The sequence below is a fragment of the Rhinolophus ferrumequinum genome, chromosome 9 (assembly GCF_004115265.2).
Source record: "Rhinolophus ferrumequinum isolate MPI-CBG mRhiFer1 chromosome 9, mRhiFer1_v1.p, whole genome shotgun sequence".
Classification (NCBI taxonomy): domain Eukaryota; kingdom Metazoa; phylum Chordata; class Mammalia; order Chiroptera; family Rhinolophidae; genus Rhinolophus; species Rhinolophus ferrumequinum.
Window position 1 is genome coordinate 29,560,952 of NC_046292.1, and position 24,763 is coordinate 29,585,714.

At 40.4% G+C, this 24,763-nt stretch overlaps 1 protein-coding gene across 5 annotated transcripts in view; it reads right to left on the reverse strand.

Annotated features, from left to right (window-relative positions):
* HIVEP3 (HIVEP zinc finger 3) overlaps nucleotides 1–19,592 on the reverse strand; it is a 438,665-nt gene extending 419,073 nt beyond the window's left edge. For all 5 annotated transcript variants that reach the window (XM_033113715.1, XM_033113713.1, XM_033113710.1 and 2 more), the window contains exon 1: nucleotides 18,877–19,592. The gene's annotated coding sequence lies outside the window, so the exon portion shown is untranslated. The remainder of the gene's footprint in view (nucleotides 1–18,876) is intronic.
* Between the last annotated feature and the right edge of the window lie 5,171 nt (nucleotides 19,593–24,763).

Here is a 24,763-nt window from a genome sequence, read left to right on the forward strand (position 1 = left end):
GTTTCTGTGTTCTGTGGAAAAATGAAAGGCAGGGTGAATGTGAAAGATGAGCATCAGATAAAGATGGGCAGACAGGTAAGACAGATGGAAAGAAGTGCCCTCATTAGGAGTTCGGTCCTTATCATGACGCTGGTAAAACACAGACATAATTGAATAGTCTAATTTAGTATCTTTCAATTATTCAGTCAACACATTTTTTTTTTTAGGGAATTTGGAAAAAACAAAGAAATATAAAAATGAAAATCATTAGTAATCCCACCCCCAAGAGAGAGCCAGTGTTGACATTTTGGTATATTTTCTACCGATTTTAATACATGTACCATGAATATTTTTCCTTATGTGGGATCATTCTGTGGAAATAACTTCATTTTGTTCTTGCAATTTTTATTTAATTGCTTTTCTGTTTATAAAAATATGCTTTAAAATTCAAATAGATAGCTTAGAAAGTGAAATTTCTTATAATCTCATCATCATAGTTAATAGTTTGGTGTGTATTGTCTCAGAATTCTCCTATGAAATATATGTACTATACATTACACTACACAAATGTTCATCAAATTACTCTTCATTTAGCAATCAACCTCTCCTGGCCATCTGACTTTCTCAATTGATACAGATCAACCTCATTCTTTCTAACAGACACAGTAGATTTTATTATACAAGATGTACCTTATTTAACCAATATCCTGTTAATAGACATTTAAAATATTTCCAGTTTTAACTCTGACAAAAAATGCCTTAACAAATATTTGATCCTCATTGAGATACATATATTATAGTATAGATTATATAATATTACATATTATATAAAATTATATATACTTATATATAATATATATCAAAATGTACATAATTTTATACATTTATGCAAATATTTACTGAGATGAATTTCCTGAAAATTATTGTTAGATTAAACAGAATGCACATTTTAAATTATAAAGGATGTTGCCAAAGTCCTCTAAAAATGCTGTAGAAATAAACAGTTCCAACAACAGGGTATGAGAACTCTTTTGACAAATCTTAGCAACTTGGTATTATCCACCTTTTTAAATAATATTTAATGGTATGATTGGCAACACGTAATAAATGATTATTTTATGAATATTTTCCTCAGGTGGACACTTACCTTTTGATTTAATTGCAATTTTAATTTTGCTTTTCAAAGAAATTTTTAATTTTATGCAGTTCCCAGATTATAAAAATGTTGACCCATATTTAACTGTGGAATTTGCATTTCATATTTAAGCAGTGAATATAACTGTAACTTACTTTGGTTTAAGAACTGAAGATCCAGGTTTTTTAAATAAAAACTTGAATGAAGTATAAGATACAGAGGACTGAACAAAGCATAAATGCAGGGGTTGATGAATTTTCACCAAATAAACTCCCCCGTGTACCACACCATCCAGTGCCAGGAAGAGAACATGGCCCACCCTCCAGAAGCCCCCTAACTTCCCCTTCCAGTCATTACATCCGTTAGGTAACCTCAATTCCTGATTCGTGTCACCAGATATTAGTTCTGTCCGTTTCGGTATCTGGCTTCTTTTTCTCAGCAATATGCGTGAGACTCATCCACGTTTTTGTATGTAATTATAGATTAATTATTCACATTCCTATATATATTCCAGTATGAATATAACTACAATTTCTCTATCCATTCTACTGTCTTTGGACATTCGGGTTGCTTCCAGTTTGAGGCTGTTATGAATAATATGCTATGAACGTTCTTACGCATGGTTTTTGGTGACTACATATACACATTTCTGTTGGGTATATACCAGGAATGGAATTTGGAATAGAGAGTGTTCAGCTTTAGTAAATACTACCAAATGGTTTTCCAAAGTAGTTGTATAAGTTTACACTCCCACCAACAATATATGACAGCCCAACTGTCCCATGTTCTTGCCAACACTGGTATTGTCTGGCTTTTTAATTTTTGCCATTCTGGTGGGTATGTAAAGATACTTATTGTAGTTTTAATTCTCATTTCCCGGAGAACTAGTGACATTGAGTACCTTTTAATACATTTATTGACCATTTGAACATCCTCTGAGTGAAGGGTTTATTGAAGATTTTTGTCCATTTTTCTACTAGGCTACTTGTCTTTCTCTCATTGATTTGTAGTTCTTTACAATATCTTCTACTCTGTGACTTGTTCTTTCATCCTTTTAATGGTATCTTTTGATGATCTAAATTCTTGATTTCAATAGGTTCTTGATTTCAATCTAATCTATATTTTCCTTTATAATTAATGCTTTTGGTATCTTGTTTAAGAAATGTTTGCCTATTTCAAGATTACACAGATATTCTCTTGGTTTCTTTTAAGAGCTTTATTGTTTTATCTATCATATTTATATCTATAATGCAGCTAGAATTGATTTTTATAAACAGTTTGAGGAAGAGGTCAAGACTCATTTTTTTCATATGGATATTAAATTAAACTAGCACTTTTTGTTTAAAAGACATCCTTTCTCTACTGCATTTCAGTTCCACCTTTGTTGCAAATCAGGTGATCACATGAGGGTCTCTTCCTAACCTCTCCAATCTGTTCCATTGGGTCATTTGTTTATTCTGGAACAAATACCGCACTATCTTAATTACTATAGCTTTAAAATAAGTCTAGCTATCTGATAGTGAAAGTTCTCCCAGCTTTTTCTTATTCCTTATGATTGTCTTGGTTTATTTGGGCCCTTTTCATTTCCATACAAATTTTATAATCAGTTTTTAATGTCCATTTTAAAAGCCTGTTGAAATTTTGAATGGTTTGCATACTTTACAGATAAATTTGGGAGAAACTGACATTTTTATAATATTGAGTCATCCCATCTATGAACATGGTATAGCTCTCCATCTATTTAAGTCTTATTTAATTTCTCTCAACATGTCTTCTTGTTTTCAGTGTAGAGATCTTGACCATCTTTATCATATTTATTCCGATGAATCTGATATTTTTTGAGGCTATTGTAAATGGTATAATTTTTTAATTTTTGTTTTCTATTTTTTTGTTGCTAGTATATAGGAGTACAGTTGATTTATATATATTGACCATGTACCCAGCAGCTTTGATAATTTACTTAATTCCAAAAGTTTATAGATTCTTTTAGATTTTCTAAATACACAATCATGTTATCTTCTAATAATGACAGTTTTATTTCTTACTTTCCAATCCATATGCCTTTTATTTCTTTCTCTGGCCTTGCTGCAATGGCTAGGACTTCTAACATAATGCTAAACAGAAGTTGTTATAGTAGACATCCCAGGGAGAAGGTTTTTAACATTTCACCACTAAGTATGATGTTTGCTTTAAGTTATTTATAGGTACTCATTATAAGATTAAGGAATTTCCTTTTTAAGTCTTTTTAAAAATCATGAATCCATATTAAATTCTATCACATCCTTTTTCTGCACCTGCTGAGATGATTGTATATTTTTCACTTTTTTCTGTTATTGTGGGGAATTACCTTGACTTATTTTCAAATGTTAAACTACTCTTGAATTCCTGAAAACTATCCCACTTGGTTATTTGTATTATCCTTTTTATGTATTGTTTAATTCCTTTTGATTATATTTGGTTTAGGATTTCTGGATCTATGTCCATGAGAGAGTTTGGTCTTTAATTTTCTTTTCTTGTAATGTCCTTGTCAGGTGTTGGCATAAAGGTTTTTCTTGAGAATGAGCTGGGATGTATTACTTCTTATTCTATCCTCTCAAAAAATGTGTAAGATTGATGTTATTACTTCTTTAAAATATTTGAAAGACTTTCCTAAAGAAACCATCTGGATTTAGAGAGTTTGTTTGTTTGCTTGTTTGTTTACCTGATTGGTGGGAAAGTCTTGAATAATGAGTTCAATTATTTAATAGATAGAGCTCCATTCGGATTTTCTATTTCTTCTTGTGTTAGTTTTGGTATGTCAGGTTTTTCAAGAAATTTTTAATTTCATCTAAATCATCAAACATGTTGGCATAAAACTGTCTATAATATCCTCTTATTAATAATCTACTTTATCCTTAAATGTCTAACCAGTGTCTTCAAAAACATTTGTTGAATAATAAATCTGTCTTAAAATATGATATGCTACCTCTATCATACATGAGTTTCATTTAATCAGTCACTCAAAATTATGTATTGGCTCAAACTATGACCCAGGAACTATTGCAGTGCCAGGAATATAGCACTACATAAGGTAACATAACTGCTTCATGAAGCTTACATTTAGTGAAGAAAACAGACACTAAACAAAATAGTGATACACAAGAATATAGCAGGCTAAGAGTCTGGGAGGAGCAAGGGGAAAACTATTTTACAGACGATAGTCACAGAAGGTCACTTTGAGGAGATCATACCTGATCAGAGACCGGATAGATGTAAGAGAATGAGCCATAAAAAGATCAGAAGGAAGAAGTGCAAAGGCCCTAAAATAGAAATGTACTTGGCATGTTCCAAGAAGAACAAGGAGACCAGTGTGACTGTGGCAAAATGAGTGAGAGTGAGAGAAGCAGAAGATGTATTTAGAAATCTAGGCAGGAACCGGATTGTACTGGGTCCTACGGACTAAGGTAATGATTTGGGGTATTCTAAATGTAATGGAAAAACATTGGTTTTGAGCAGGCAGGTAACATGATCTGATCTATGTTTTAAAAGACTCCTCTGACTTATGTGTGTAGAATACACCATAAAGGGTGGAGGGGGAGGAATTGTAGAGGTCAGTTAGAAGGCTATTGCAATAATCCAAGAAAAGGATGGTTATGGCTTGGACTATGGTAGGAACAATGGAAGTAAGAGAAGTGGTCAGATCCAGGCTATGTTTTGATGGTAGGCAAAACAGTTTGAAGAGGACTTGCTGATGGCTTATATGTGGCAGCTATAGAAAAGAGAAGATTCAACGATAACTCCTAGGTTTCTGGCCTGAGCAACTGGGTAAATGGTGGTGCCATTTTATGAGCCTGAGGATATAGGGAAAGAAGCAGGTTTGGAGTAGAGGAGTTTGGAAATAAGGAATTTGGTATGGGACATATTAAGTTTCAGATCCTCTTAGACACCCAAGTGAAGAATTAAAGTGGGCAAGTGAACAGATGGGTCTGCATCTCAAAAGATGAAAACTGGAGATTTAAACTTAGGAGTCGTGTGCATGTAGACATTTAATACCACAATACTGGATAAGTTAATCTAGTAATAAAGCCTGAGCCCAGGGATATTCGAACTTTAGAAACAGGGAAGAGAAAATCCATAGCAAGGAAAACTGACGAGTATTCAATGAGGTGAAATTCTCGTGTGGATATGAGTGTGTTTCTGAATTCTCCACTGTATTCTCCTGATCTTTTTGTCTGTCTATTCTTGTGTCAGTTTTGATTCTTTCAATTCCAAATAACAGACAACCCAACTCAAATTGGCTTAAGCAATGAAGGAAAAATGAATAATGTCACTTGGATGCAGTTTCTTCTCATTTCTCTGCTATGTTCTCCTCCATGGTGGCTTCATCCTTCGTTCCATGTAATAATGACATGGCTGGGGTTCCACGACCAGGAGAAGAGTGAATGCTGCTGGGCTGCAAAATCCACAGATGTCCACCATAATACCTCTACCAACACCAAGCTGGTTTAACTATTTTACCTATAGATACGTTTTTCATAACTAGTAAGGCTTTTATGTTTACATCACTGCAATTCTTTTTCAAAAAATTTCCAGCTACTCATTTATATTTATTCTTAAAGAATTTATACTTCTAATCTGTTTCCATCTACTCTGATCATATTGGCCTGTTCCCCAAAAGCACCGTAAATTATTTTTTTTTTTGCCTACAAAGAATGTTGTATCCTCATCCCTCCCTTAGAATATTTCCTTCCTTTCTCTCTTCTTATCCATAAATTTATTCTCCTTAAATACATAAATCAAATCTTCCCTCCTCCATGATATATTTCCCAACTACAGCATCTGGAAGTGTAATCTCTGTCCTCCCATGTGCTTCTATAGCTATAAATAGCATTTAAAAAAATGGTCCAGATTTGTCAAGTATCTTTTCCTACTTGTCAATCTCCCAACAGACTGTACACTCTTTCAGGAAGAGACCCTGGTTTCATATTTCTAGATATCCTTCTCAGCGATCTGCCCAATCCTAAATACAGTTTCTACACTGAATAAATATTGTTTTAACAGCTGGTTGATTAAACTACCACCCCTATTTTCTCTCCTTTTTTTCTCTAAGGAATGAATAACAACAGTAGAAGAGCAACAAAGAAATGATGTTTGTGGTTTATGATGTGGATTCTGGTCTGTAGGTGAGCTTCATCATTTGGGAATAGTCGTAAGTACTTAATGTATAGCACCCCGGTACTTGACTTTTCATTTGAGCCACTACGCTAGGTGTTGGGATACGACGATGACTGAAATGGACACAGTCTCTTGTCCTCATGAAGCTCACACATTTTTCCCAGTGTTGTAACTAATTATTCCACTCTATTCATAGTGGTTTTTAATTAAAATAAATTATTAAGTTTAATGTGATCAATTTTCTCAATTCTTTCTTAAGATTAGTGCTTTTTGTATCTTATTTAAGTAGCCCTCCTCTATCATGAAAGAGATCATGAAAATACTCTTACATCATCATTCAAAATCTTTACAGTTTTTCCTTTCATGTTTAAGTTTGTAAATCGCCCTTAAAATTGATTTTTATGTACTGTGCAAAGTGATAGTCAAATTACATTTTTTCCCATGTGCATACCCATGGTCCCAGGACCATTTATTGGAAAGTTCACTGATAATCTGAAATGTTTCCTTTACAGTATTTTAAGAGTCCATAAAAGCAAAGATTTGTTTCTGCACTATTTTATTCAATTGAATTGTTTATCCTCAAATCAATACCACTCCATTGTTATTACTATAGCTTTGTAGTAAGGCTTGATATCTATAGAGAAAGTCTTCTGTCCTAGTTTTTCTTTGAAATGTCTTAGTTACGATTGTAGATATTTCTATTCTTCCTTGTAGTTCTTTACATACTATGCTAATAGGTGCACACCAATTTCAAACTGTAATGTTTTCCTGGTGAAAAGAACTTTTTATCCCTAGTGATGCTTTTAACTATAATGTCTGCTTCATTTATTTTTGTGCTTATTATTTGACACTATACATTTTTCCACCCTTTTACTTTCATTCTTTCTGTAGTTTTATGTTACAGATGAGTCTTTCTCAGCTAGCTGGGATGTTATACACTCTGCTTCTATTTTTTTCCATGTTATTCCAGAAAATACATACATACTGTTAACTTAGTCTAAGAATAATTATTCATCTTTACTCACCTCCCAAGTAATACAAGGAACTTAGAATACTTTTGATTCTTTCTACCTCCTTTCTTAACGTACATGCTATTGTTGTCTTATTTTTGATTCTATATATTTTAACCCATAAGATATTAAAATTTTGTTTTATACTTCATTGCTCATCTATATTTACATTTACCCACATATTGACTTCTTCTTAAAATCCTCTATTCTTTATTGTGTCTCAGCCTTTTCCATCTGGAGTCACTTTCCTTCTGCCTAAAGTGTATCAATTAAGATTTCCTTTAGTGAAGCAGATTCACTAAAGTGGTAGCAAACTCTACATTTTCTTATATAAAAATTTCTTTATGTTGCCATTTTCTCTGTGCATAGAATTCTAGGTTGTCAGTTATTTCATTACAGATATCATTCCACTGTCTTTTGGCTTCCATTATTGGTATTGAGACATGTGTAAATCACTCTTTTCAAGGTTATTTGTCTCTTTTTCTGGTTGCTTTTAAGATTTTCTCTTTGCCTTTGGTGCTCTGCTTATGAATTTTTGGCTTGACATATTTCATCAATTCTGGAAAAATCTCAGTCATTATCTCCTCAAATAGTTGCTTCTGACCTGTTCCCTCCTTCCTTTCCTTTTTGAACTCTAATTAAATACATGTTAGAACTTCTCATTCTACCCTCTTTTGACTGCTCTTCCATATTTTCTGTCTTTTTTTCTCTCTGTGCCGCATTCTGGTTAATTTCTTGTAACTTACCATCTAATTCACTAATCTCTCTTTGATTTTGTCTAATATGCTTTCTAATGGGAAACCATTAAGTTTTTAAAATTCATTTTTGTATTTTTACTTCTATAAGTTCTACTTGGTCTATTTCAAATCTGCCAAGCCACTTTTCATTGTTACCCATTTCTTGAAACATTTACAAGCTTTCCTTTATTTCTATGAATGCAAGAAACATAGTTATTTATCTTATCTCTGATAATTAAACACATAAACATTTTGTGAGTCTTTTTATTTCTTTCTATCAGTTGCTTCTGCTGGTTCTCTCATGTTTTGTTTCCCCCTCTGCTTTGTTCTTTCTGACTCTATTGCTCATTGGAACTGGAAAATTAGATAGATGCCATCTTCCAGAGAAGATTCACCTTTGACTCTGCCAGGTGTTAGGGAAAGGGGAGGGCAGGGAGCAGTAGGGACCTGGAATTAAATTAAAACCAACTTATGGCCTGAGGTTCTCTAGATCAAAGTGTTATAAAACTATCCTCAAACTCTGTGCAAAAGCTGGCCAGTGACTACAACTTACCTTTTCTTTTTCCTCCCACTCTGTACAGTACTTGAGCAACCTTCCCTGCTATCTCTTAGGGGTGGGGAGACATGGTTTTACTTCTGGTTCTTTCCCCTCAGCAGTTCCAACTTCATATGAAGATGGTCTCCTTTGAGATTCACCACGTTGGAGAAGCTATGAAATTTGACTTCTAACTTCCTTGTCCTGCAAAGCTGCCAAAACTAAAGCCTCTATTTATTAGGATCTCCTGCCCCAAATGTTCCTGGGGCAAGAGCAACTTCAGTGTTCTAATGCTCTGCACATTTTTCTAGGATCCCACTTGTCCATAGATTTTGGTCTGATAGTTCTTTTTCCTCTTCTCAGCTCCATAGTGCTTTTAAGGAAATATAAAATTTTTTTAAATTTAAAATTTTTTAAATTTAAAAAATACATCCAACATTTATTAAATTTTCAGTGGGACCTTTGGTTCAAATAACCTCACCTACCATTATCCAAAACAGAAGTGTATCATTTCCTTTCTTCATTATCATTGAATGAATTAGTTTTCCTTACAGCTATTTGCATGAGGTTCTTCTTGCCAGGAGAGGGGAAAATGGCACGATACAGTTTCAGATAAGCTTTTTACAACGCAAAGGCTCTTGTTCTCCCTGCTACCAGAGACAGAATACTTCCTGCAAATATGGCAGCTTGTGATTCAGTACACAACCCCTCTTCTTTTGCTTCTTTGAATCAAACTACATACAGAAAGGTTTCTTCCAACAGTTGTACATCCAGTTCCCACATCAATTGTTGCAAGCAAGGGAATATAGCTTTTTCACATCAGGGTCCACTTTTCATCTTAAATAACATGACTTTTCTGGTATACTCTAAGACCTACTGCTGTTGGGCTCTCTTGCCATCTCTGTGCTGCTTCTTTTCATGTCTTCCTACATGGCTTTCATCTGATCTCATTTATTTGGGACAGTCTTTACAAATATTTTGAAGTCGATGGATTAAATTTTTCTCCTAATTTTTCTGGAAATGGAGTTTGTAAGGTTTTCATTATTTTTTTCACCTTCCTTGTGGCTTTTGAATGCTTTCCAGGAAGAGAATAGGAAATGCTAAGTAATGCAGTAATGTATATACTCAAGGGCTGGAATCATTTTGATTCCTCTCTTCCTCTCACATCCAATACCAAATATTTCATCAAGTCCTATCAACACCACCTTCAAAATATATTCAGCACTTGTCCACTTCTCACCACCTCCACCTCCACCCTTACCCACGTCACCACTGTGTGTTGTCTGGACTATTACATGGCCTCCTACTTAACTGTCCTACAGACACCTTAGCTGCCTTACCTTCTATTCTCCACACAGCATTTACATTGTTCCTAAACATAAGCCAGATCATGTCACCTATGCTCAAAATCTTCCAATGGCTTCCCATCTGCTAGAATAAAATCCGAAGTCTTTAGCATAGCTGTGAGATCCTACGTTCCCTCCCCGCACCCTCTTCCATTACTTGTTGCATTCCAGCCACAATATCCTTCTTGCTGCTCTTCAGACACGTCAAGTATATTCCCAGCTCAGGACCTCTGCACTTGCTAAATGCTCCGTAGGACATGCTCCATCCCTAGGTTTCCTCATGACTCACTCCTCACTCCATTCATATCTTTGCTCAACTACTATTTGTCAAGAGGTTTTCCTTCAACAACCTCTCTAACATAGCATCACTATCCCACACAGCCACTCTGTGTCTCCTTCCCCAATTTATTTTTCTTCTTCATGCTTATCACCACCTTACCTATTTTATATTTATTTGTTTTGTTGTTTGTAATTGTCTTCTTTCCTCCACCAAAATATAAGCTCTATGAGAGCAGAACCTTTGCCTGTTTTTGTTCCCTGACATATCACAGCATCTAAACAGTCTAAACCTGGCATTAAAGCAAGCACTCAATAAATATCACTGAGTGAATGCTCCGTCTACAGAGGAACCCAACTGCAGGAAGGACAGCAGAAGTAGAGACCAGGCAGCTCCTCCCTCTCTGTTTCCAGGTGGTCTCTCACCTACCTGCCATCCAGCTTCTTTGCTCACTCAGCCACCTTTCCATCATCATCATCTTCAGCCTGATCCTACAGTCCTTCCCACCTGAGGCTCCTCAGCTCACTGATTCGGTGTCCCCACCCCACATATTGATTGGTCTGCCTGAGTCCTAGAACCCTTCCAGAGTCCAATTAGCCATTGCTGAGGGCTAGAAATGGGTAATATGGATGTGTCTGTTCACACGCCACGCAGTGTCCCCAGGCTCTCTACAAAGAGGGAAATGCGGGAGATCTTTAATTCACGTGCAGAACAAGCCTCGACTAGTACATCCCTGACACTGGCAGACAGGATGTACATAACTTCTATGGGCAGATGAAGTACTCTAACTCAAATGCCTGCAGAGTCCTGGCGAGTCATATAAAAGAGTGAAGAGGGAAGGGTGGTAAAGACGGCAAATGAAGGAGTGTCTGCGACATCCAAAGACGGCAATCACTGTCACTAACCACCGCCAAGCAAGAATGAGCCTCGTGTGGCATGATCTGATGGTGCAGAGAAGCCAAGAAATTTGGAAAATTTAGTGTGAAATCTCCCATCTTTTTTTTTCATTTTTAATTAGTTTCAGGTGTACAAAACAATGCAAGAGTTAGACATTTCACCCTTCACAAAGTGGTAACCCCTCCCCCAACCTGACCTCATATACGTCTATTACGCTTCCACTGACTCTATTCCCTATGCTGTACTCCATATCCTGTGGCTATATATATATATATGTATATTAAATTACAGTTGACATACAATATTATTCAGCTTCAGGTGTACAGTGCAGTGGTCAAGCATCTACACCGTCCATGAAGTGGTCTCCCTAATAAGACAGGTGCCCATCGGACACCCAACAAAATCTTTACAACATTATTGGTTATAGTCCCCACACTGCCTTTCATATCCCCGTGGCAATATTGTAGTTACCAATTCATGCTGTCTAATCCCTTCTCCTTCTCCCTCATCCCCACCCTCCCCCCCGCCCAACTAATAACCATCAGTTTCTCCTCTATATCTCTGAGACTATTTCTGTTTACTTTGCTCGTTTATTCAGTTCTTTAGATTTCACATATAAGTGAGATCATATGGTATTTGTCTTGCTCCGACTGACTTATTTCACTTAGCATAATGTTCTCTAGGTGCATCCATATCATTGCAAAGGGTAAGATGAAATCTCCCACTTTTTAAATGATGACAACTAATCCAGTTTCTTAAAAATGAAACACTGTGCAGATGAAATATAACACATCTGCTGACCAAATTTGGCTCAGGGCTACCAGTGTGCGATTCTGTTTTATACAGTCAGCTCAAAAATAGGACACAGGTAATTTATCATACTCAAAAGCACTGTTTCCCGAGGAGTTCAATGTGAGGATTTCATTTGCTGGAATAACCAGAACTCCCAGTCTCCTTTCACACTGCCTACCCCCATCGTTCTACCAGTCCTAGTACAAGCTCCCACCACCTTTTAAGCATGAGACACAAGGCTTAATGGAAAGCATTTGGGTTTTAGAATCAAACAAATCTGGGTTAAAAACCCATGGTACCTCCTAGCATTCCTTAACCTCACTAAATCTCAGTTTCCTTAACTGCAAAATGGGAACACAGCAAGTCCTCAAATAACATCGTTTCATCCAAAGTTGTTTCGTTATAACATTGATGAGGAAAGAAAATCGATTCCCAACCACGGCCACTGTCTGTGTGGACTTGGCTCATTCTCTCCATGTCCGCGTAGGTTTTCCCTGGGAACTCCGATTTCCTCCCACATCCCAAAGATGTTCACATTGGGCGAATGTGAACATGCCATGTTCACACTGGCATGTCGGCATTATCCCAATCTGAGTGAGCGAGCGAGCGTACCCTGGGATGAAAGGGCATCCTGCTCAGGGTGGGGTTTCGTCTTTTGCCCTGAGCTGCCAGGATAGGCTCCAGTCAGCCTTGACCTTGAACTGAAATAAGTAAGTTAGAAAATAATCTCCTTACCTGTTTTTATTCATCTTTCTTAGGTATACGTATAGCTCACGTTTATTTCAATATTTAACATTAGCAGTGCTTTGGGCCTTTATTTAGAAGTTTGGTGACGTTGCTGTGACCAGACATATGCCGTAGGAACTTAACTCTTGTTTATATCAATTAGCTTGTGGGAAAATGGGTTTCGTTATTCATCGTTTCTCTTAAAGTCAGTTTCCAAGAACCTCTCAATGCTGGTGAGTGAGGACTTACTGTACTAATTCCTACCTGGAAGGGATCTAAGGAATAGAGCCATAAAGTGCCTGGTACATAATGGAGGCACAGAGCAGATAACTATTATTAACAGACGAGGAGCTGCCCTCCCCATGGAAAGGCGCAACCCCTGAAACTCTATGATTGTGACGCAGGATGTTCCTAATAAGCTAATGCCACCTAAACCTCTTCGTGGAACAAGAAGAGGGTGCAAATGCATTTAATAAATAAAATACAAATGGGAAGTATGGCCAAGCAGTGGCCCAGGTCTTCACACTAATGCAGTTGCTTGTGAACTTGGTCCAGAATGTCTACATTTGTAGAAAGCCAACACTGATTCAAATTCATAAACATCAGTTATCTGATTATTCAAGAACTCTCTCAACTTTTGAAGAGACTTTTTGGTATGCATTTTATAAAACAACACTGAGTCAAGAAAACGCAGACTCATTCTCCAGTGGCCTAAAAAAAAACATTAGTTCTATAGCTCAAGGAGTAGGGAAAGAAAGCCCTGTTTGAAAAGTGTGACCTGCAGTGTCGTCTCCATCTGGTGTGAGCTGCCAGTGGCTGCAACAGGACATCCCTACTTCCACCAACAGATGCGGAGGAGCAACTGCTGCAGAAGAGAATACATGACAACTGGAAATATTGCCCCTCTCATACACCCCTCCCCCGCCGGGGGCTCTCCAGGGAGGAGGCAATCAGTGAAGACCCACGCCAGGAGGCTACACAGAACAATTGGCTTCACACCACACGGAACACACCTGGAGGGTCATAAAACAGGAAAGAGGTCATCCTAAAAGAAAACATGCAAAGAATGCTCTCTCCAGGAACTCAGAAGACCCTTGGCTGCGGAACCCAAAAATACATTTCTACAGAGCGGAAAACTCTCAAGGGGCTTCTCCACCCGTCAGTGAGACTTAAAAAGAAAGAAATTTGTCTCCGAGCACTAGCACGTTCACACCAAGAAGAGCTGAGCGCCCTATCCCAGTTTGCCTGGGCCTCTTCCTATTTCTCAGGCCTTCGTGACTGTTATAATCATGCATGTCCATCAGCAGTTTTCCTCCGGGGAGACCCAAGCACCAGAAAATCATTTATCTCCTTCACTGCCAAGCCTCTCCTAGTAGGCAGGCAATCAGTAATTATTTAAGCTAATTTCTAGATTAAAAAGAGGGGGAGGGGGTCTACAATGAGTGGAGCACAGGCCAAGATCAGCCAGGAGTTGACAATCCATGCAGCTGGGCTCTAGGTAACCACAGGTTCATTTTATTCTTTTCTCAATTTTTGCATATGTTTGAAATTTTTCATTATAAAAAAGCTTTTAAAGAAAGGTTGGGGGAGACACAGATACAACCTGAAAACAAAACCAAGTGTTCTTCACTCTACTGTGTCTGGACACGGGAGAATCTGGAAAGTGCTCAGATCAAAAGCCTAGAGGGTTCATGTACTCCCCAAGCCGAGATTGTATCTTCTAAGCACAACACTCAGTGTCCCCAACAAAATCACCTTCGAAAACTTCGCTAGAACTTTTCAAAACTATTCTGGCAGGACCCAGCTTCTCTTCTTTGCCTGTCAACCCTCTGCCCCCGCAAACTCCCCCTCCAGCCTCATCGCACTACGAGGGCCTCTACTTCCTATTCCAAACTACTGTGTTGAGCAATCCAGTTATTGAAATAGCTCCTGGGTGGCAGACAAATGCCTGTGTTCCGGCAGCTTGTTTAGGTGGGTCCTCCCTCCTGGGTGTCAGAAGTGAGGGTGTTGTTACGACTTTCAAGGAGTCAAGGAGAACTTTGTACTTCCTTCTTCTTCCTCTTCCTTTTTCCTCAATTTGTTCCTAATAAGACATTTTTTATCACCTAAAATGGAGTTTTTCAGCCTCAACACTACTAACTTCGGACTGAACAATTCCTTGTTGGAGGGACTGGTTTGTGCATTGCAGGATGTTCAGAAGCATCCCTCGTCTCTACCCACTAGATGCCAGTAGCATGTACCCTGCCCCCAATTGTGACAACCAACAATGTCTCCAGACATTACCAAATGTTCCCGAGGGGGCAAAATGGCCCCTGCTTGAGAACCACTGGCCTAAAAGACATTGAAAAATCAAAACCAATATTGTCCTGGCAAAAAAAGAGATGATACAGTTTATTTCCACATATATTATTAGACAACATTTTAACTTACAAATTTATAAATATGAATATTTAACAAATGTTGCACCTGAAGCCAGAAACATAAAACAACAAGAGGAAAATGAACTTATAATACTCTCAACTATTTTTTCTGTCTTTGTAGTTTCTGTCTTCGTAGTTTTCTGCGTAAATCTTATTTGTTTCCTCCAAATTATCCTGTGGTTCCTGTCAATGGTAATCATTTCAAACCCAAGCCCTCTGTGAAGTGCCACACAACACAATGTACATTGGGAGGAAAACGTCTTACGTGTCTCTGAGCACTTCCCATGAAGTGTGCTGGCTCTCCAGAGCATATTTAACAGGTGTCACTGCACTGGAGCCCCCAAAAGAAGATTTTCCAACAAAATCAGAAGAAAGCATCACCAATGTGTCCTCGTAGGACAACTTCAAATAACACCAGATTCCCAGTGTGACCAAGCAGCTTAACGCGAGGCTAAAGGAGCCGCTGTAAGAGGTTGCAACACCCCCGGGGAAACACTATCACATTTCTTCATTAGGCAGAGGGAGTTTCCCACTGTATTTCAATGGTACACTCCCTTTTGGAGAAGAGAGAAAAGCTGTCTTCTGGTCTGCAGAGGCCTTGCATTAGCCACAGTCCATTATCAGCTCTGGAGGACGTACATACATAACTGTCTCTCCTCCCCACCCCACCAGACCTCCCAGCTCCACCCAGTGGTTTTCCCAATGCCCCCCTCACCCCACAGAGATGCTGACTTGTTCCTCCTCTCTGACGCTTGTGGATAGGCACTGGGTACAGGGGAGTCTGTCTTCTGGGGTGCATTTCTTCCTCTTCAATCCCATGCCACCACTTGTCTCAGTCTGGATCACTTCAATCCTAGATTCTGACCAACGTCTCCTAGTTGGTCTCCCTAGTTTAATGTTTCCCCTTTAACCCAGGTTGCACATCGATGCTGAGGTCTCCAGCACAAGGCAGGTGGGCCCAGAATCCTTTGTGGTTTCCCACACTCCCTGTCACGGGATACAATCCCAGCCAGCTTCTTTGGTGCACAGGTTTGTGAAGCACACCAAATTCTTGGTCCAGGAGGTGTCCCAGCATGAGCAGGATGAGCGCTGAGTGGGACAGGTAAGTAGGCATGGGGGATTCATCCACTGAAGAGATGGTAGAGGGAGAACGAGGAGGAGGTTGTTAAACTCAATGACCTTAAAGTTTCCTTTCAACCTTGACTTGCCATGATTCTGGGAACTCTTGGGTCTGCCATTCAGGTCCTGCCATCATCTGACTCCTTGCTTCCTGCAAAATCATGCCAAACAGTCCCCTACAAATGCTCCTTGTATAGACCTGTACAGGGTTACCCCACTTCTATGGGATGACTTCTTTTTTGGGTTGTCTTTTATTTTTTTAATTACATAAGGAACAATGCTGGTGGCAAGAGAATAAAACAATACCAAAGTGTTTGACATGAAGTCTCTCACCATCGCACTCCAATGGTAGCACAGAATGCATAGCTTCTGGTCCTTCTTCATGACACGTAACACAGAGCACACACATACCCCACTCATTTGACACTTGATCTTATACTGTGCCTTAGGGAGGAAGACATTTAATTCTTACATGCATTGACTCATCTCTCCAGCTCCCAAGGAGGTCAAGGCTAGTTAGTCCATCTGCTTCGATTGCTGTTAATTCACCAAAAAGGAAATGGAAGGCAGGGAGATCAGGTATCTCACTCAAAATCGGAGATTAGCTGGTAGCAGAGTTAAGACCAGAACAAAAACTCCCAACCCAGTGTTTGTTATTACACTGTAAAGCACTCTTCTCCTCCCTACAGTACAGAATGCAGTACTGTACAGAGACAGCAGGTAGAAATAAAATACCTGTTGAAAGAATAATCTACAGAGGCAGGATAGCACAGTGGTTAAGCACTTGGACTCAACTCAGGCTGCCTCTGCTAGAGTCTGGCTGTCATTTACTTAACCTGGGTCAAGCAACTGGGCCTCAATTTCATCATCTGAAACATGGGATAATTACAGTACCTTCCTTATAGGGGTGTTAGGAAAATTAGATAATTTAATATCTGTAAAACACCAAAATCAGTGTCTGAAACACATGTTAATAAAATCACCATCATAGCTCTAATATAATCCTACCCCCCAAAAAATACAATAAATGTCATCCTTCTTAAAACTTAGTCTGGCAAGTCAAAACCATATCATGTTATCTTGGAACCCTGTCCAAAAACAAATCAGCATGGGGGAAAAACTCGATGTTAGTCCAAAAAATATGTAAATGGCACAGTGACTAAAACCATCACTCCAGGGAGGGATGACCTCATACATCAAAAGCATTGTAACACCTATTGCACCAAAGAATAAAAAACGTTAACAGCCTCTAGCAGTAATTATCTAAGTAAGGCAGGCTGCAAATCTGTTGGAGAATTGTTTTCACCATGATAATATTTCTAGTAAATTGCTGCTTCTGTACTAAAAGTACTGGTGTTGCAGAACTGGCATACTAATAGAAAGATTATTACAGAAGCACTATGAAAATGAATTAGATATTATTAAAGATTCAACACTACAACAGTGCCTGATTGCAAGAGAGTTCAAGCTGCCTTGCTTAATGGGCAGATAAAAGTGCTAATTAAGGCCACTCTTAGAAGATGTCCCTAGGCAGGGCAGTCAACCACAAGTAGCAAGAGGTCTACCGACTAAATGAGGAACCAGTAATGTCAACCCCATTGGATACAATCCTACCAGGAAGATTGGGAGTGAACAGGAAGACCCAGCATTTCCTGCACACGAGGGGTAACCTGGTAAAGCAGACAAGTATCCAAAGTTATTTCAATCTCAGTTTTTTTCCTTAACTCCTTCATCAGAAAAACTTCTAATTCCTCCTTTACTTAAATGAAGAAAACCAAATAACTCACCAGACTGGTGACCCTCCATAAACAACATAAGCTGAGGCAGAGAAAACCTTGTCATTGTGACCAGTCTTCTCAGGCAACCAGAAGACACTGAATAGCTCTCCCGGCAGCACCTTGGCCAAAAGCATCTCACCGCAAACAGCCTGAAGCTCTCAGTGGATCTTAAAGAGTTGCTAGACTAAAGCCATTAGCCATGCGTTTCAGGATCTATTTTGCTTTCCCACCTTGTTAATTAACTAATCAGGGTTGGCAAAGCACCTCACAAATACAGTGTCAGGTAAATGCTAAGTAAATTCGCCTACCTGGTCTAAATATCAGCGCTAAATTAGGAAAGGGGAAAGAGTGGGAGGCGAAACTATCCCCAGAGTGCTGCAATTCAAAGGCCAGGGCTCGCTAACGTAGAGGCGGCGAGACCCGGGTGCCCTGCAGCAGCCTCCGGGCCCGGAGCAAGGCTCTCGGCAGGACTTCTGGAAAGGAAACCTGGAACAGGGCCACCCCGGGGCAAAGGGAACGCTGCTCGCCCGGCGCATCCTCGCTGCTCAGCCTCCATCTCCCCGCATCTCTCGGATGTCAACAAATCCGGACCACAAAGTGAAACTTTCCGGGCCCCCGCTGTCGCGCTGGGTCGCTGCCCTTTGCCTGGGAGCGCGTCGCGGAGACAGGTGTGGAGCCGGGGCTCCTGAGGGGACCCCCGCCCACAGCCCCAACGATTGTGTAATCGGCCCGGGCGGGGGGGCTCGAGACCAGCCCCACGCAAGGATGCGGAGGCGCGGCCCAGGGACCCTGGCAGCATGCGCGGTGCCTGGAGGTATGGGGGGGGATGGGAAGACTGTCGTCCCGCCCCCCGGGACCGCCCCCGGGCGGCAAGGGGAGCCGCGGGGCTGACACAGCCCGGAGGGGGCGCCCGCGCGGCGGAACGATGCCGAGGAGGGGACGCTATGTCTCGGCAGCGCGGCCAGCCTTACCTGAGCTCCGGGCCAGCACGGCGGGAGGCGCCTCGGGATGCCAGGGCGGCGGGCAGCGGGCGGCAGCGTTGGCAGCCACCCGGGCCACAGCATGTAAGGAACCGCGGCGGCAGCGGCGGCGGGCCCGGGACTGACAGCCCCAGGCTCCGCCTCCAGGCTCCGGGCCCCGCCCCCTCCGCGGCCGCGCGGCTGGCCCCGCCTCCTCCGCCCACCGCCGGGGTCAAGCTAGGTCCACCGGCCGGGAGGGCGGGGGCGCTCGCTTTCGATTGGCCCTGGAGATACCCGCTCCGCCCACTCCCCGCCCACTCCTTGGCAAGGGAGCAACGCGTGCGCAGTAGCTGCGACGGGCAACGTTGAGTGTTGGCGTGCTTGGTGTGGGACCGCGGGTACCAGGCATCCGTCCTTATCCCGGCCGGTTGGGAGCCGGGATGACCTGAAGAACCAGGAATTAGACTCAAACTCCACAGTGAATTGTGTTTATTCACCTGTGAACGAATCTATGGGAGAAAAATCAAACCGGAATGGGAAAGGCTCTAACCAGAGGAGACCCCGAAACTATGAACTGCAACAGAAATTGAGCCATGGGCTTGGACGCAACTGCGACGGACCTAGGGGTGCTTTATCAAAGCACTGGATTCGCTTTCTGGTTAGCAAGTGTGATGCGTGTGTAGAGTCTAGAAGTTGTGCGACGAGGTAGGGCGTAACAACAGAAAAAGTGAGTGATGCTGAAAACAGTGGCCCTTCTCCAACTGGTACCTCCTCTTTCCATGCCACTCTCTGTCTATCCCTCCCCTCCCTCTTCACTGGTACCCGGTACCCTCAGCTTGTAAACAAGATCAAGTCTCTCCAAACTGAGACCCAGCAGTTCCACTCCTAGGTATATATACTCACGGGAACTGGAAAAACAAAAACTTGTACAAAAATGTTCATAGCATATTCAGAATGTTCAAAACGTGGAAACAATTGGAATGTTCATCGTTTGATGAATGGATAAACAAATTATGGTTTATCTATACAATAGGATACTATTGGGCAGTAACAAAAAAATAAAAATGTAAAGTACTGCTATATGCTCTAATATGGATGAACGTTGAAACCCAAGTGAAAGAAGCCAGACACGAAAAACCACATAGTGTATGAGTCCATTTATATGAAATGTCCAGAATAGGCAAATCCAGAGACGAAAAGTAGATTAGTGGTTGCCAGGGCTGGGGGAACAGGAAACTGGGGAGTGAGTGCTAATGGGCCTGGGATTTCTTTTTGGGGAGTGATGAAAATATTCTGGAATTAGACAGAAGTGATAACTAAGTGCACAGCTTTGTCAATATACTAAAAGCCACTGAATAATATACTTTCAAAGAGTGAATTTTGTGGTATGTGAATTATATCTCCATTTAAAAAAAAATCAAACTATCAAAAAAAGCCTAACTCCCTTGACATTGTACCCCTTCCAGCTACTCTGAAGTTTCCCCGCCCTTCTCATCCAAGATTTTTACAAGGATGGCCTAAACATTTTTACCCCCACTTCCTCATCTCCCACTTACAGTATATTAGTTCCCGAGATTGTGGCTCCTTCCCACTCCAGAGCTCAAATCTGCTCTGTCCTTGAATCCTGTTGCTTTCTATAACCCTGAACATTCCCAGTTCTCCTCCTCCTCTCCATTCTTTGTCTTTTGACCTTCTTTTCCTTGGCAACCCTATTTTAAATGTTGATGTTTTCCATGCCTCCTTCCAAAATCCTTTCTAGGTTGTATTCTCCATGTCCACCCATGAGTTCAGCAACCTGGTGTCCCATAGGTTTCTCAAAGTCGGTGTGTCCTAAGAAATTTGTCATCTCCCCTCCTCTTGCTCTACTTTCTGTCCAGTCGTGATATCTATTATTGCCTGCTAGGACCTGGGAGTCATCCTTGATTCTTCCCTCTCTCTTCTTCTAGAGTCAACCAATTTTTATCCCGTAAATGTTCTTAAATCTCACAGTCCTCTTCTACTTGTTCCAACACAGCTCTAGTCCATCCCTCCGTCATCATTTGTCTTTTAATTCCCTTCATATTTTTTCCCCTTCAAATCTAGCGTCTAAACAGCTGGTGAAGTAGATGCCTGTTCTTTTAGCTGATGTCCCGGACATTCCTCTTTCTTATGGTAGCAACACCCTGATTTTGCTTTAAGAACCCACCCTTCCCTATGAGATCTAGGCTTGGGGAAACTGTCAATCAAGATGCTGCCTTTCCCCGGTGTGCTGGGTGTGCCCTCAAGTTAGCATACGACATCCTTCATCTGGAATTTGAATCCTGGGCAGAATAACATAAAAACTGAAGGTGGTTGGGCCTGATTCTTCCTAACCAAGGAGACTGTCAGTCAATTCCTGCTATTTTTGTCCCAAGAGCTCCTTTCAGAGTCTGGGTTCTGCAGCTTTACCTTCAGTTTTCTGATTGATCCCATATCACTCCCATGTATTCTTTTTTTGGAAGGTAACCAGAGTTACCTAAAACCATAGAACCTGACTCATACAGAAGTATGTCTAAGACACAAAGCATGTCTTTACCTACTTAGAACTGTTGAGAGGCATCCCTATCACCCATTGTATAGACTCCAAGCTTCATGACCCAGACCCTGCCTGCCTCTCCTGCATCTTCTCTCCCCACTCCCTGCGCTTACATTTCTACCCTTCTGAATTACTTGCAGTTTCATGGAAACTCGCTGGAAGATGTCATACCTGAGTGCTCAGGGAGCCCCTCTGTGCAGAATATCCCTTACTGTTTCTCACCAGCTAACTTCAACCATCCTTTAAGGAGTTCTCCTCTTTCCAAAGGCCTTCCTTAGCTCTTTCCTGCTCCCTACATTCTGCCTTCCTCTGTGTTCTCAAGGCACCCTATTCTTCCACCTATTATTGCACGTAATGTCATAGTATTTTACTTATCCATTTAATGGTCTGCCTCTCCCACTAAAGTTGGAGTTCCTCAAGGCCTGTACTCCTTTTCTATATCCTTAGTGCTTAGCAGACTGCCTGGCACAGGGCAGGTGCTCAGAACCCTTCCTGTCTTCTTCTTTGCCTCTGTAATTGCTGAATAAGAGAAAGGGATCTCATTGAGGGACATTAAGACGATTTTTCCCAGAGAGATGAAAAGCAAAAATTCAGGCCTAAGTCATCTTATACAGTTTGTCCAAAAACTGTATTCCAATTCCAAAAATGTTCCAGAAGACTGACTGTCAAAACATCAATAAGACTAAAGGTACTCGTTTAAGTGATATAGCTCTCGTGTCTAAAATCTTTTCAGTTTCTCCTGAAAGCCTTCATGGCTTAATGAGATGCAAAAGTAAGTAATTCAGACAATTGTACTTATTATGATGACTAAATGGCAAGGTGTGGTGTTTTTTTTTCATAACATACCTAGAAGTTTTATGTTATTTCAAGATATTAAAATTGTGTTTTAAAGTTTATACTTGAGATATATATATATACACACACATACACACACACACACACACACACACACACGGTGCCAAAAAAATGTATACACATTTTAAGAAAGAAAAAAACTGTACTAAAATTGTAATACTTAATATATACCAATAACAAAAGATGAATACAAGTCATAGGTATACATTTTTTGGCACCCTTAGTGTGTGTGTATATATATATGTATATATATATATTTTCTTTCCAATTACAGTTGACATACAACATTACATTAGTTTCAAGTGTACAGCATAATGATGAATGGATATATATCTTATGAAGTGATCACCCCAGTAAGTCTAGTAGTACCCATTAATAACTATACATAGTTATTAATAATTATTACAATATTATTGACTATATTCCTTATGCTTTACTTTTACATCCTCATGACTATTTTTATAACTGGCAATTTATACTTCATAATTCCTTTTGCAAGGTGTGTTTTGTACTTATTTGTAATCATAGATGAAGAATAAACTGAACATAATAAACAATCCATAGTTTCATTTGCATGTCTGTTGTGAAACATGAATTACCTTAAGTGGAATTATATAGCAATCCATATTCAGATGCTGAACGAGGGAGCTGGGTTCTAATCCCAACTTGGCCATGACCAGCTACTTGACCTTGGATAAGTCACTGCTCTTGGACACTTGCAGTCAGCCTCCCCAGTATCCATTCCTCCGTTGTCCCACCATCAGAACCCTAACATTTCTTTGGAAAACTGCTTTTCCTCCATTCTAATCCATGTGATCTTGTGGAAGGAGTTGGGCCTGATAGGCTTAAAGGAATCATTCGATCCCAGAAATTCGTTCAAAGGCAGACATAAAACATAGTCAAGGCAATGAGATCTGAAAAGACATTTTCAAGGGCTTCTAACATAAAGAAGATTCCTCTCCCTGCTGTAGCTCCTAACAGTGATGTCAGGTCTAGAATTAATGCAGCCACATGTGACCACAAGGATACTCATAGAAACTAGATTGCCAGTAGTGGATGAATCCTGAGGAAGACAGAATGGAAAATACCCAAAACCTCAGTTACATTGTTGAGCAGTGGGCAGCTAGATCAAGCCATACCTGAAGCTGATTACCTCATACTTTCCTGTTACGAGCCAATAATTCCCTTCCCTATTAGAATTTATTGTCTATAACATAAATACTCCTAACAATAACACTTAACAATCTCTCTGCGCCTCCGTTTTCTCATAAATAAAACAAAGGCAATATGAATAATCTCTAAAAATTCTGCCAGCTCTCACATCCTGTGAGTCTCTGAAAGCTAAATATACTCATAAAAATGTAAGTGCGTTATCATTTACTGGTAAGCACTAAGGAAAATAAAACTTTCAACCCTCACCCCCCACTTCACCGAAAGATAGCTGAGACTGGAATGCAGACAGAAATTCTTAATCTTTGGCCTGTACCAGGAGTTCCCCTGATCTCCACTCTTTCCCCCTATACTTCAGCCACTTGCTCCTGTACTCTGGGAGTGGGGGAAGGGTGGTCTGAAAGGAAGTATATAAGGTGGCCCTGCTTTAGAAGACTTCGGATTTTTGGTGGTGGTGCCATGGCCTTAGACCCCTTGTTCAGATTTTGACCTCTTCTACCCAGACTCTTTGACCTGAGAATGCCCCTGTGCATTCTCTCTCTCCCCCAGGATCTGACCTCTGAATCATATATTTAATTTGCCAGCATCCCGTCGTGTCTGCATTCCCACCACTGACCACCTTCAATAAGTTAGAAGTGATGGTATACTAGCCAGTAACTCCAGAACACAGATTCGTTTATTTGTAGCAACAGGGCTTAGAGGAAAGGGACGGGGATGGTTGTTCAGTGGAGGAGAGTCACTTAATAAAAGAGATTAAGCACCTTACAAGCGTGAAGGGTTGAGCAAATTGATACACTGCACTAGCAATTACGTAAGAAAGGTTTCCGTATGAGGATCCATAGCCCACTTAAAATAATGCATTGGGACATGCAATTGTAATCAACATCCTAATTTGGAAAAGCATTGCCAGGGTCTCCCTGCCCGGTATTGCATTGGGACATTGGGTTCATACCTGACGGCACTGGGAACCTCAGGAAGAAGTGATATGGAAAGAATCCAGGTTGTTTTCCTGGAAATAGAAATTAAGAGCATGCTGCAGATTAAATTTGCTCTTGATTCTGGCTTTGCAAGATGCATGAAAAAAGACAGATCATCAGCACTGTTTAAATTAATTCATTTAACATTTTATGACCAGAAAACCTTTCCATATAGAGATAACTGAGACAATGTTCCACCTATTCTTTGGGAGCTCAGGCGCTGGACACCAGACCAGTCAGGTGGCAGCAGGACACAGAGCCCATCCCATAGGACCCAATGAAAGGGCTCCTTGCAGAGGTGTGGGGAGGGGTGGGGAGGCAACCAGATCTGAACCACAGCGGA